Raw genomic sequence first — 13723 nt, 5'->3', positions numbered from 1 at the left:
AAGCTGCATCGATATGTTTCCCGTGAGTGCAGAGATAAAGAGCGTGTTTTATCTGAAGCAGGAGCTACTTTGTTCTTGCACCACTAAAGGTCACAAACGCTCTGATGCTGTATCATTGGTGTAGAGTCTTCTACAGGCCATGTGCAGCAAGAACAGTTAAGCACAAGTATAGTAATTGAATGTGGCGTTTAGAGTTTATGGTTTGTTTGCGTCCGCCATCAATTACATGCCACTAAAAGAATGTACAAATTACTCAAAATTCTCCTTTGCTGCTTTCCATGTTAGTTTTGGCATTATACAAGTTTGCTTTAGCTTAATTAATCAACAGTGATTAGATTACAGAGCTGGCTAGCCTCTTAAGCTATCTTACAGCATAGATGAGAACATGTAATATCCCATTAAATTTTAATTATGCATTAATGTATTGAATGGCCTATACCTAGATTTCCTACACTTTTTTATATCAAGGTGTTTGAAGTAATATGTTAACACTGTAAAATTTTCAAAGCATATTGTTCACTACTCACCTCGAGGAAAAAATAAATATCCTCCCTCAATTCATACTGAAGGTAAGAGCCCAATGGTTTGCATCAAAATACAGAACAAACAAGTGTTGTCCTTGCTTTATTATTTATTTGATCCTCGGTGACAGTAAGTAGGTAATAGTGTTTCATTTATTTATTTATTTATTTATCTATTTTTTAATGAGTAAAAGTGGGCTGAAAGCTTAAAGACCTTTTTTGGCGAGTTTATGTGTTATTTAACAAAACATTTGGTGGGTCGTGAGACATACAAGGCCTATTTGTGCCATAGTGGTGTTATATGTTAGCTTATATCATGTGTGCTGCATACCCGAACATCTCAAGAAGTTACTCTGGTACTCAGGGTCAGTGTAGCATCTCATACAGAGATAAACAGTTCAGTCTAGGGCCGAACCACAGCTGTTCTGAGGTCAGCTGAGAACCTCTCACTGTGTAGTTTCATTGCTTTTTCCACACGAAATCTCATAAAACCCTTCAGAAACTTATGAGGACTGCAGAGTTACTGAACAGAGTTACAGAGTAACCCACTGAAGCTATTGCAGATATTAACAGTTGCTAAGCAGTAATTAGAGGCTTTAGAAAATAATTGCAGATTTTAATTGGCCATAATACAGTGACAGTGCTCACAGAAAACAAATCAAATTTCATCATCCCAGAAATGTGCCATAATAAATATTCTGCCCCCATTTAATTGGGTGGCCTGTGATACTGTGGCTGCGCCCCTGAGTACACTGTGTTATCGTAATAGTGCTGTTTCTTCATTTAATCTCATGAATGGCGGAAAGTGAAAAAAAACCCTTCTAAACTACCAAGATCTGGACCTCGGTGTCCTCATAGCTAGTTACGGCCATGGAGACATACAATATCTGTATATGTTAGTCATGGTCTATAATAAGCGACTGTATTTTACTAATGCTGCATATGTACATTAGAGTGTTCCTTTACAGAACCATCCATTGCAAAGTTTAACAAAGTATATGACACTGCTCCAACTAACCTTTTTGACACCTTTATTTATAGGAGTGTGTGTGGGGAAATGAGTCTTAAGTGTCCTTCCAATGTTTAAAAGCGCTAAAAGAAATAGGACAGTATGAGAGCAAGGTTGAAGAGGGAAAAGAATGACGACGTGGAGGCCATGTCTTGCAGTCTTGGCTTGGGCGTATTGTGTTGTAGAGTCTCGGAGCAGAACGTGTTTATCCTTTCAGCAGCCAGCCCTTGTCGGACTGTCCAAGGTCTGCGGGCGTGAATAGAGATGCTCTTTTGGTATGTGGGCGAGCAGAGAGAGTGTGTGGGCCAAACTTTTTCATGTGCCCAAAGCCCTCTCAGCATGGAGAGCCTCTCTTACTACTGTCAAACAAAGCCTCCATCAGCCAGCAGCACTCTCCAAACAAAATATCACGCCACTCTGAGCATGATGCACCGTGCGTGCATTTATCTATGGCTTCATTGTGCTTGGTCTTCCACACAAAAAAGCCTCTGGCTCTCTAATCACAATATGATCAACAATAGGCAGTTTACTACCAAACATACATGCACTCCAAGCTCAGGCTTTGATACAGCATGTATAGCTGCTATTAAACCGCTGCTGACTATGGAATTCTAGGTAAAAATCATACGTTTCTCAGAAGATCAGAAGAGGCCCTGTGAATCCCTTTCATTTGAGGCACACCCTTCATTTGAGGCGCAGAGAAGCCTAGTGTGGCTTTCAGAGGAGCTTCTCTGTCACATATTATTATAATTTCGGCTGCACAGTCAGTGCGCTCTGGCACTCTGCTCCATTCTGGGGATTCAATCAGTATGTGGATGAAAAACATGCTCTCAAAGGAAACACAGCAGATCTCTCTTTCTGCCGGGGAGGGCAGCGGCATAAACAACATGTGCTGCAAGTGCATGCTATTGTGAACACAGTGTCTTGGAAATGTTAATGTGGACAGAGGTAATGAATAAGAACAGGGCTGGTGTGAATGAATCAGGCAGTGTTTCCCTAGGAGCTAAATGCTCTATTCCATTCCCAATAAATCATTCCAGAGCACTGTGTTGCTCACATAAATTAGTCTTGTCCTGTATTGTGAAATGTCAATCATTTTTCCACTTAGGCCTCCTCCTGGAAATATGCAATGTAGTGCAAAACTAACTGATTAGGCCTGTGCCACTATCACAAGCCTAAGGGGGGGGTTGGGAATGTCATGTCAAGTCAAAGTTTATTTATATAGTGCTTTTACAGGCATTGTCACAAAGCAGCTTTACAGAAAACTCTGTGGCCAAGCCCTCATGAGCAAGCCAATGGTAAAGATGGCAAAGAAAAACTGCCTAAGAGCAAGAGAACAAAACCTTCAGAGGGGAAGGGGGACCCATCCTCCTCTGGTTGACACCGGATAGCACAACAATAACACAAGCAATATGGTGTATTCTTCCTTTGCTTTATGTTTTATCTGAAGCTTCAACTCATCCACTATTACTGTACAAAGTTGTGTTCACTTCAGATTTAGGGACCATCTCAAAATTACAACAAGAAAAAGTATTGCTCTTATTACTATTTCTTTTATTGTTAATATCTCTGTTAGTATATCTGCTGATGCTTCCAGGAGCATCACTGATGAAGTGTCCAGGAGCATTAGCAGATGTACTAAGAGAGATATTACTACTACTGCTACTACTAGTGATAATAATAATGATAGCAGCATATGAGTTGCAGCTTAATGTTTGTCAAATAAAAGAACACAATAAAAGCACAATTCAGTAACAGCTGTGGTTCTGATATGAGGTCTTTAATTTGGCCATGACACTATAATAAATCTGTTAAGAGAAAACACAGTTGTGAATGTCAAACACTTTATAATAACAGTAGTTTAGAAGACATCTAATAACTCTTACTTCATAATAGCTAATACCATAATAACTAATGAGGTAGTAAGAGTAATTCATCATTAATATATTCACATTACTTTATAACTGACATATAAGCTGTTTTGCCACAATGAAGTAATGAGGTTCCACTTAATTTAAAAAAAAATCATATACTAATTATGAATTTTATAATTTTTACTTTATAAAATAACAAAAAGTCAGAAATTAAGTCAGAATTTAGATGATATCCACTGTTAGTGAATATATATTATGTGAGTGTTTACAAAAGACATAAAAAAATAATAATAATCCTGGACACTAATGCAATGTGTGTTTAGTAAACCCCAATAAAATGAATGTGAAAAACTTTAGCCTTGCAAATGATTGGGTAAACATTAGCAAACAGCAGTGGTTTTCTTGGTCATGTTGGTGCAGGTGGAGCCTGTAATTTAAAGTGAAAATAATTCAGTTTATATATATATAAGTCAATTACAAACTGTTTTACACTAGGAGACCAACTTCCTTGACACGTTTATTTGTGGCAGAAGACCACAACTACAATTAAGGATGTAGGTGTGAGTTGACAGGTTTTATTTAACTTAAGGCAAAAGCAAGCATTGCAAACAAATCATGATGACACCAGACACAGGCTGACTGAAATATGAAAGCTACTTCTACCAAAGACAAGAATAGAAACCACCTGGGAAGGGGGGGTAGCATGGTTGACATGTATAGCATGTCATCCCAATGATAAGGCGAGGCTACATTGGATGAAACAGGAGAGCCAGGAAGAGGACACTCTGACATCACTTTAGATAAAGGACAGCAAAAATAACTAAAGTCATAAGTAACTCATGATCAAGTAACAAAGTAACATTAATGTATTAATTAATGATGAATAACTCTAAATACCTGTTTAGTTCATGAATAGTCAGTTATAAGGTAACAGCTTATAGATGTCTTATAAATCGTTATCATTATAAAGTGTTATCAAAAATTCAGTTATGTTATGTATTAGTGTCTTGCTTTGGTTTGCATGAAAAAAAAATCCATAAATGCCACTGGGGGTCACTGGGGGTTGTTACTGCAGTACCTAGGTTAACCATCACTGTGCAAAGGCCTTCTTCTGACATGCTCACTTTTGAGGTGCTTTCATTGGTCAGTCAGGATATACAAATTTGAATATGAGTTCACTTTTTGCAAGGACTAAGAAAGATGTCATGCTGCAAGTGCAAATATGACTCATAGTAAAAGCTAGAGAAGTCCTAAAGGCAGATGAGGTTCCAGACAGTAATTAACATCTATCTCAGTTCATTTTCAACAGACTTTCACATTAGGCAAAAAAAACAACAAAACAAGACAAAAAAAAAACTGAAAAATGTGATGAACTTCATTACAGACCTAAAGGTATTATATGGTGTTTGTTGTTTGTAAGAATAATTATTGAGCAGCATTATTGCCTTTGAATCTGTTAAGTACAATTCAAGAAATTCAGCCTAAATGTATATTACTTTAACACATACACACATAACAAAAATGCTATATAATGCTATATAAATCACTGCTGCTTTAGGTGACATGTAAAATGCAGAAAGCTCTTTCCAAATGAAAGGACTTCAAAAGTACTATGAGAAAAAGGCACTCCCATTTGTGTTATGTGCTCATCACAGTGCTGTGCCAAAACTGCAGGATAATGGGCCCCCTGATAATGATTAGTGTGAGTGATGGCATAATGAGAGCAGTATAAATATGCGCAGGTCAGTGAAGAGAAGGCATATTGTGGATTATTAAAGCACAGGGGTATGAGGTCAGCTTAAAGAGGAGAGATGTGGGGGGTGGTGAAACTGATACATTAGTGACAGTCCATACAGTCACTGACTGATTCAGCCAGCAAACTCCACCAGACTAAACCAGAGACACAACATTGTTTACACAAGATATGATCTTACTAATTTTAGTCTAATCCTGCTGTTTTTAGGACTTTTTTTAGGGGAAGCCATAAGAGGACCACAATTCCTGTTCTCAATCAAGGCCATTCTAAACACATTGCTTATCATTTGTGTTCTATCTGCAAACCAGCCTATACTGACAGCATAAGGCGAGTAGTGCTTGGACCCCTATGATCGCAACTTGCATTGTAATTTGTAGACAATTGTCTGAGATGATGTCTCAGCAGCTATGACAGTCCACATAAATCAACATGTTCTACATCAGTTTCAGGCAAAAACAAAGTGGTAGCTGCATGTCTTGGTAAACAATCATAATGTAATGTTTTTGCATATGCTGTTTGAAAGCTATGAAACAAAGAAATGATATGTCACTGCTGTCCAAAGAAAAAAAAATAAAAGTGTTTGCTTTTTTTGTGTTTTTTCTACATCATTTGATCACAGCAGCTGCCCTTTACATTGACAAAAAAATGTTATGATAGAAATGCTCCAAAATTGCCTGGAATAAAATCTATTTACATTAACTTACATTAAAAGTAAAGAATGCTTTTGCCTTCTCCTGTAGCTCTACCATTTTGGAGATACTTGTTTTTTCTTTAAACAGCAATGAAAATCAAAATTAAACTAACTTCACTGTTGTCAAAGCTTTTTCATGTGTCTAAAAATACTATATACAATGCTGTGAAAAAGTATGTGGTGTCTTCCATTTTTGCTAATTTGTCACATTTAAATGTTTCAGATCATCAAACTAATTTTAATACAAGATAAAACAAAACAGTAAACAAAAAAATCAGTTTTTAAATGATCATTCCATTTATTGAAGATAAAGATTTATTTAAAACCTGCATCACGCATGTGAAAAAGTAATTGCCTCCTAAACCTAATAACAGGTTGTGACGCTCTTGGCAGAAACAACTGCAATCAAACATTTGCGATAACTTGCATTGAGTCTTTTACATCTCTGTGGAGGAATTTTGGCCCACTCTTCTTTGCAGAATTGTTTTAATTCAGTTACATTGGAGTGTTTTTGAGCATGAACTGCCCATTTAAAGTCTTGCCACAGCATCACAATGGGATTCAAATCAGGACTTTGACTCTCCACTCTAACACCTTAATCTAAACCTTTGGTTTGCATATCACTCAGTGATGTGCTTGGAGGGGGTGATTGCTGGCACAGGGGTACTTAAGGAGCAAATCAGATTTTGACTGGAGCCAGTGCCCCTGTGTCCCCTCTCCTGGATCCTTAATCCTTACCTGCCCACTAATTATAACTGTGACTGTTTTGAGTTTGTAAAGCTTTAAAATAGTTGTTAATGTGTTTCCTACTTAGTTTTTATATATATATATATATATATATATATATATATATATATATATATATATATATATATATAAATTAAATCATAGGTTGCCTTGATTTAATATGAATATTTTTATGTGGGTGGTGTAATTGACCATCTGAGAAAGGTTATGTCGGCATCAGAGCTCTACAAAAAGGAAGTTATAAAAAATATATTGTAATAAAGATGCAATTACCATGTTTATTTAAAGAGTCTATTATTTATTTTCTAACAAGATTGTCCTGCCACATTAATATCAGTAATTTTTTATTTACTGTGTATTTGAAGGCTTCCCACATAGAGACTTAAAATTGAACTGAATTGAAAAACATACTTGAGTATTTCTGAAAAGCTTAAGTCAGCATTCACAGAATGACATGAAATGTTTTATTAAGTTTACTGACATATGGGAAAATATGTATGGAAAGCCTGACTGTTTGATTTAATTGTGTTTTCATATGATTGATTACATTACATCAGAAGTTATATTATGACAAATGACAAACAGGAACTCAAATTTTCTGAAGCCAAAATTGCTTGGACCCCATAGATTGCCACTAGCAGATATGTCATATGACTTTGTGTTCTTGTTAAATTGTATGTTCATCTGTTTCATGGAAGAATTGGATAAAATAAAGTGTTATAAATGGAAAATGTGTTACCACTTCAGTTTGGGGCTGTCAGAAACATTCAGAGAGCAGACATATGTGGTTCTTAACAAGGTGTCTCATAAGCTACACATTACTCTGTAATTATGTTCACTGTGTTAGCATGAGAGCATCACACTTCATAAAACATCCCATTTTAAGAATACTGACATGAGTACTGCTTTTTTTCAATCAGTGCTTATGCATGTGTTATGTAATCCCTGTGTGTGAAAAGTAATGTATTGAAATGTATTATAGTATATTCTGTTTATGTTTTGGAATATTGTGACAACATAAACAATAACCAATGATTGAAATACATGTCTGTAATTTTAATTAATTTCTTTGAATCTTTCTTGTATTTAAGCATGCAAGTATTACAGTACTTGTTTCATTGTTAGGTTTTGGATGGAAGCAAAGGGGTTAAATTCATTATATGTAGCGGGAAAATTGGCTGATTGTTTTTCTTTGTGGTATTTAGGTAGATATAGTTAAGCACATTCTCCTATTGCATAGGAGCAGAAAAGAAGGCCTAACACATTAGGTTAACCATCAGCATTACTATAAAGTGACAGTGGAGGCCACCAATCATGTTTTGATTTCCAATTTGTGGGACCAATTTTGTGAGAAAAAGAGTCACTCTAGGCTGTCACTTACTGTGAATATGAGCGGCAGCCTAATCAGTGGTTTGTTAGAAATGGAAAACAGCAGCAGGTTTATACCAGGCCCTTTTATTGACAGCATCACTGTGAAACTGCCACAAGGTGAAATATGTGCTAATATGTTTGTCTCCAGTCAAAAAATGTTAATGCGAATTGCCATTAGCGTTGAGCTAACACACTACTAAAATCCCATAGATGTTAGCAGAAGTTAGCATTATCATAGATGTGGTTTTTTTCCTCATGTTTTGACCGGGTTTATACATTCATGGCCCTAAATGAAAGTCCAGCTCTAATAATCGCGGTTCACCACTGACTATAACAATATATTTTATCTTCATAGGGAGGTAGCTTTCAAATAAAGTAACATCGTTTTAATGGAAGTGCAGCTATCAAGCTGTGCTTGTTCTCATCTAACAGATAGCCATGCCTCACTGATGGTGTGGTAACAGCGGTGTAGTGTGTGTGAAGAAAGTGGTACATCTCTTCTCCAGGAGCTTGATGTGATGGCCTGGAGAGGATGTTTGGTGAGGGACTGATGTTTACTTTAAGACTAAAAGCTTCAGTTCCCCCGTGAGAGTTTGTTGCCTGTCCATCAGTTTGTGCTTTCAGAGCCCGCAGAGAGACAGATCACCAGAAAATAATTTCATCTACTTACATGCGCGCTATCTACAGAGGGGTTAGAGCAATTGAACGTCCAATTCGCATCCATTCGCGTCCATTTCGCGGCGTGTCCCAGACAAGCCAGCCAGGTGCATTTTGCAGCCTGGCCAGCGTCTCCTGGGAATCGTGTGAGAGAGAGAGAGCGCCGCAGCTTTCAGGGGTCACCGTGCTGAGTGTGGCAAACACACAACTCTACAGCCCTCTCACACACACTCTCGCCCATATTACCCAGGGAAACAAGCAGCAAATGCTAAATTAGGACACAGAAAGCCTCAATACCAATAAAGCCTGAGTCTCCTGAGTCGACGGACAAAAAGATCAGGGTTTGCTGGAGGTGGTGTTAAATTATTCATGGCTTTATACGATTTGCTCGGAGCGATTCTCTCTCTCTCGCTCTCTCTCTCTCTCCCTCTCTGTCTCTTTCTGCCGGCACCCAGAGCAGATGTTTTCTGTGGGAAAAGCAGCAGCATGTGTTTCCTTCCATCCAGATACACATCTCCTCTTTCACACCACACCAACCAAGCTCTTCATGCCAATAGACTGACATTCATGTAAAATATCAAAGTGAAATCGATAAAGTTACACGTTCTGCCAGCTGTGGCCTGTCATATCGCCGAGGAAAACAATGCCATAACATGCATGCCCAAGAGATTTAATCAATACGAATGTTAATCAGACACTTACTTTCAAGACAGGCACATTCATAACATCACAGCCCACAGACCTTCATCAAGGAGAAGACCATGATTGTGTGGAGGAATTGTATATGAACTACTGTTTCACATGCTGCTAAGTTTTGAAGCTTCTACTTTGATTACCTAACGATACTTCATAGAGGGAAGCTGATAACTGACCCAGTACTTTTGAGTTCTGGTCACTCATTTTAAAAAATCTCTCCCCCGAAATGCACATACCACTGACCTATAGACAGATGAAACCAATTAAAATCTCCATTTCAGCTGGACATATCCCAAAAGTGAAATCTGTAGTATCTAGTGTTTAGTGAGAGAACTGCCTCTAATCTGATACTGAGATTCACAATAATATTTGTGTATTTGTCAGTCACAGTTTATGTTACCTCAATGTGTGAAATGTACGACAGGTGCAGTAGTTCTAAGTGCTACCTCACTAAGCAAGAGAGATGTTAGCTAGCAATGTTAATTATGTGAGCAGATCCCTGTGAACCCCACAGTGTCAAAATAGCAAAGGTTTGTTGTGACATGTTATTACATTATAATAATGCTTTTTTTTTAGTTAGTTTTAGTTAGACAGGCCCAGTTCACACCTGGTATCAGCAGATGTCTGGAGTGATCTGATCATAAGTGGACAAAAACACATAAAGCTGCTTAGACCTGCCATTTCAAAAGTGTCTCAGGTGAGCACTTGTGATCATTTTTCATGACTAGAAGAAAGATACCATGCACATTTCCTACTTAAGGCTGTCCACATGTAATCAGAGTGAACCAGGTGTGAGGGGGACCCCTGCTGTGTATATATATTGTATACACAGTATACACATGTATTTGCAAATGTCAATCCATGGGGTCCAAGCACAATACAAATTTGTGTCCTTGTTTGTGTTTTGCTGTAATTTCCCTTTGAGATCAATAAAGTTCATCATTTGTCATTATATACCTTTTGATATAATGTAATCAATCAGGTGAAAACAATATTAAATCAAAGTCAAACAGCCTCTTTTCGTCCATATGTCAGTAAACATCTCGTCATCCTGTGAATGCTGACTTAAGCTTACAGAAATACTCAAGTATGATTTTTATGCAGTTTTTCAATTCAGTGCTTATATCTTTGAAGTCCCTATGTAGACTGCCTTCAAATACACAGTAAAAAAATAACTGATATTAATGTGGCAGTACAGTCTTGTTAAAATTAATTCATTTTAATGAATTGATTAGCCTAACTTAGCTATCTTGTTTCCTAGTGCAGTTACAGCCCATGCTCAAACAAACAAATATTACTCACCAGTGCCATCTAAAGGTGTCATAGCACCAGCCAGAACTTTTATTGTTTGCATAAAACGCCCTACATTTCTCATTGAACGAGTTTCTGCCTTCTTTTATTTGCATGAATTTGCATTAATCCAACTGATGAAACCACATCCATATTCACATTCTATTTGTTGTGGCATAAACATATAATTATGAAAGCTAACAATGGTGGAAAAAAAATAGTTGTGATCAGCTCAAGAAACTGCAGCCAGGTAATTATGTAATAATTGAAACAGGCCTAGGTATGACCCTACTGTATCAACATTGAATAAATAAATAAATAAATAAATAAATAAATAAACTTATAGGTGTTTTACTGATGTTCCAACTACTAATAAAAAGCAATTATTTTGAACATGCGAAAATAACCAGAGATAAACTTCACTGTTTTGATAGTCCTACATTATGTCAAAAATTGTTACATATTTTTTATACCTGCATATTTAATGACATCTAAGCATATGTTAATCCATGATGATTTGTTTATGCTTTACTTAGTTTAAAATGCAAGCAATCATTTTGCTGTTTATTCTGAATATCATGCAGTTAACGGTAACAGTGTAGCCTTCCAGTTCAACTTGAGCTCAGACTATTTAGATGTCACACAGTATGTTGAGACTGAGACTTGGCCATTGGAGCAGACATTCCAGTTGTCTCACACAGGCATGCTCTGATAGATTCCTAGCACTTCCACATAGATTTACTGAAATGTAAACAGACTTTTTGGACCCAGTCATAGTTTTCATGGAGAATGTGCACTTATTCTGTTACAATATACAAATTAGGATGCCACAGATCAGATGTAGCCGTGTCCTGTCTTACTCTATCTTGCTTATCCATTCATTAAGGTCTCTAGTTCTCTCTGTCTGGTGTTCATGCTCTGTTTCCTGTGCTATAACGCTGCATTTCTCTAGTCTTCTCTCAGTCTCAGTGTCCTATATCGCTCAGGCCATTAGGTCCAACTGCTCTCCTCTTACCTGTTTCTGCTGATGCTGAGATACGTTTTATTGACCTTGACAATTGTTTGCAGTGCAAGGACTTCCCCACTAGTTTTCATTCACTATTGTTTCCCATGCAAGGACATGCCTGTTAGGTTTAATGATGTTTTACATGATGTGTTTTTTTTTTGGTGTGTATCTGTGGGGGGTTGGCATGACATATGTAGCACAATTATGGGAAGAAAAAATCTTGCAAGCCATTTCTGTTCTGCTCGTTTCTTTCTTTCACATACTGATTTCTTCCTATAAGTAATATAAGCAGTCACTTCCAAAGACAGCCTGCAAGCATTTTTTACATGATTTAAAAATGTCAGCAGCCCTTAAATATTTCATGATGAATAGACCAATGGAAATAATTAAAAAATGACTCACTACATTGATTTACATTAAAGTTATGAATGTTTTCCTAATCCTATAAAGTTTCTTTCTGACAGTGACAGTGAGAACATGTGATACAGTACTACATTACAGTGCAATAATGGATAAGGAAAGAGATTGTCAAAAGAAAATTAAATTAAAAACTGTTTCAAAACATCAGACTCCTAACAACCATGTAAGATCTGGTAAACCAACAAAACTGTTACCATGAGATAAACAGCACTTAAAGCCTTCATCTCTGAGAGAGAGGAGAAAATCAAGCTCCACTCTTACTTCAGATCTGAAAAAATCCACAGGTGTTTCTGTCCATCTTTCTACTGTGAGAAGACACCTCAACACTATGAGTCTGAAAGGATGTGTAGCTGTCAAGAAGCCCTTACTGAGAAAAGAAAACAGACAGAAAAGAAGTAAAAATGCAGATCAAACAATGAAGCTGCTGATGTTCTCAGAACAATGGACTGACCACCCCGGAGTCCAGACCTCAACATCACTGAATGTGTTTGAGAAGCAGAAAATACAACCAACTTCTAAGACTGAACTTTGGAGGTGTGAAAAAAACAGCCCTGCAGATTTCTATGAAAAACTGAAAGTAAGTGAAAAGAATGGATGCTGTAATAAAGCAAAGAGTGGACAAACAATAAATACTGATTATATTGAGGCTTCTGTGTAATTGTTTCTTAAATATATGCTTTCTGCTTTTTTATTGTTAATAACTGATTTGACTGGAAATTATGTAAATGATGGGTGGTCTCTGATTTTAGCATAGTACTGTATATCATATATGATACAGTTAGACACATATTTTAAGAAGATATTATTGATCCGTTATAAATCCCTTTATACGGTTATTTTATTGGTCTGTTTACCTCATTACCTTATTTACTTTTTCACAGCTAGTTATTTTATTTTATTCTTGTATACAAAATAATAGTATTGAGGGAGGCGGGGGTCTCATGTAGGATGTGGCTCAAGGTCCCCAAATGGCCTTGCTGGCACCATCTGAACAGAGAACATTTGTTCTCAAGTCTTGCCAAACTCCTTTCAGAGGCAGAGCAAAAATATTTTCATTAAGCAAACCCTTCAAAACAAACACTTGCTGTTTTTATTTTTCATTTTTTTAATTCAATCAGATTGTTTTTAACGGATAATGTAGCAGCACTGGGGGCATCACAAGAGCTTCATCCACTGTTCAGTTCTTTGATTTCAGTGTCCTCTTTTTCAAATATTGCCAATTAAAGCGCCTCTCTAGCACTTCAGAACACTCTGTTTGGTCTGGCTAAAAACACGGCCGGAGAAAAGACTCACTGTTTGTTTGGTACTAGACTGAATGTGTGAAGGAGAAGGAGATGGAGAGGGAGAAAGAGCGAGAGAGCGAGAAAGAAGAGGAATGAAGATCAGAGGCTGGTTTGGGTTCTGTGTTCGGCTGCCAAAGCTTTTCCCTGCTGTGCTCTGGCTCTGATGAAAATGTGGGAATTGGATTTCGTTAGTTGCGATTTTTGTGTGTTAGTGCAGATCATGCTGCAGCTTTCTGCCTCTCTCTCTCACTCTCTCTCACTCTCTCTCTTTCTCTCTCTCTTCCTCTCTTCCTCTGTCATTCGCCCAGATACCCCCTCCCTTCTCTTTTACTCCCTCCCACCCTCTCCATCTCTTTCTGACTACAGCTCCTCCTTCCACCTTGCACTGTCCTGACACCCCCC

The sequence above is a fragment of the Colossoma macropomum genome, unplaced genomic scaffold, assembly GCF_904425465.1.
Source record: "Colossoma macropomum unplaced genomic scaffold, Colossoma_macropomum, whole genome shotgun sequence".
Lineage (NCBI taxonomy): Eukaryota > Metazoa > Chordata > Actinopteri > Characiformes > Serrasalmidae > Colossoma > Colossoma macropomum.
Note: the sequence above shows the minus strand (reverse complement) of the source record.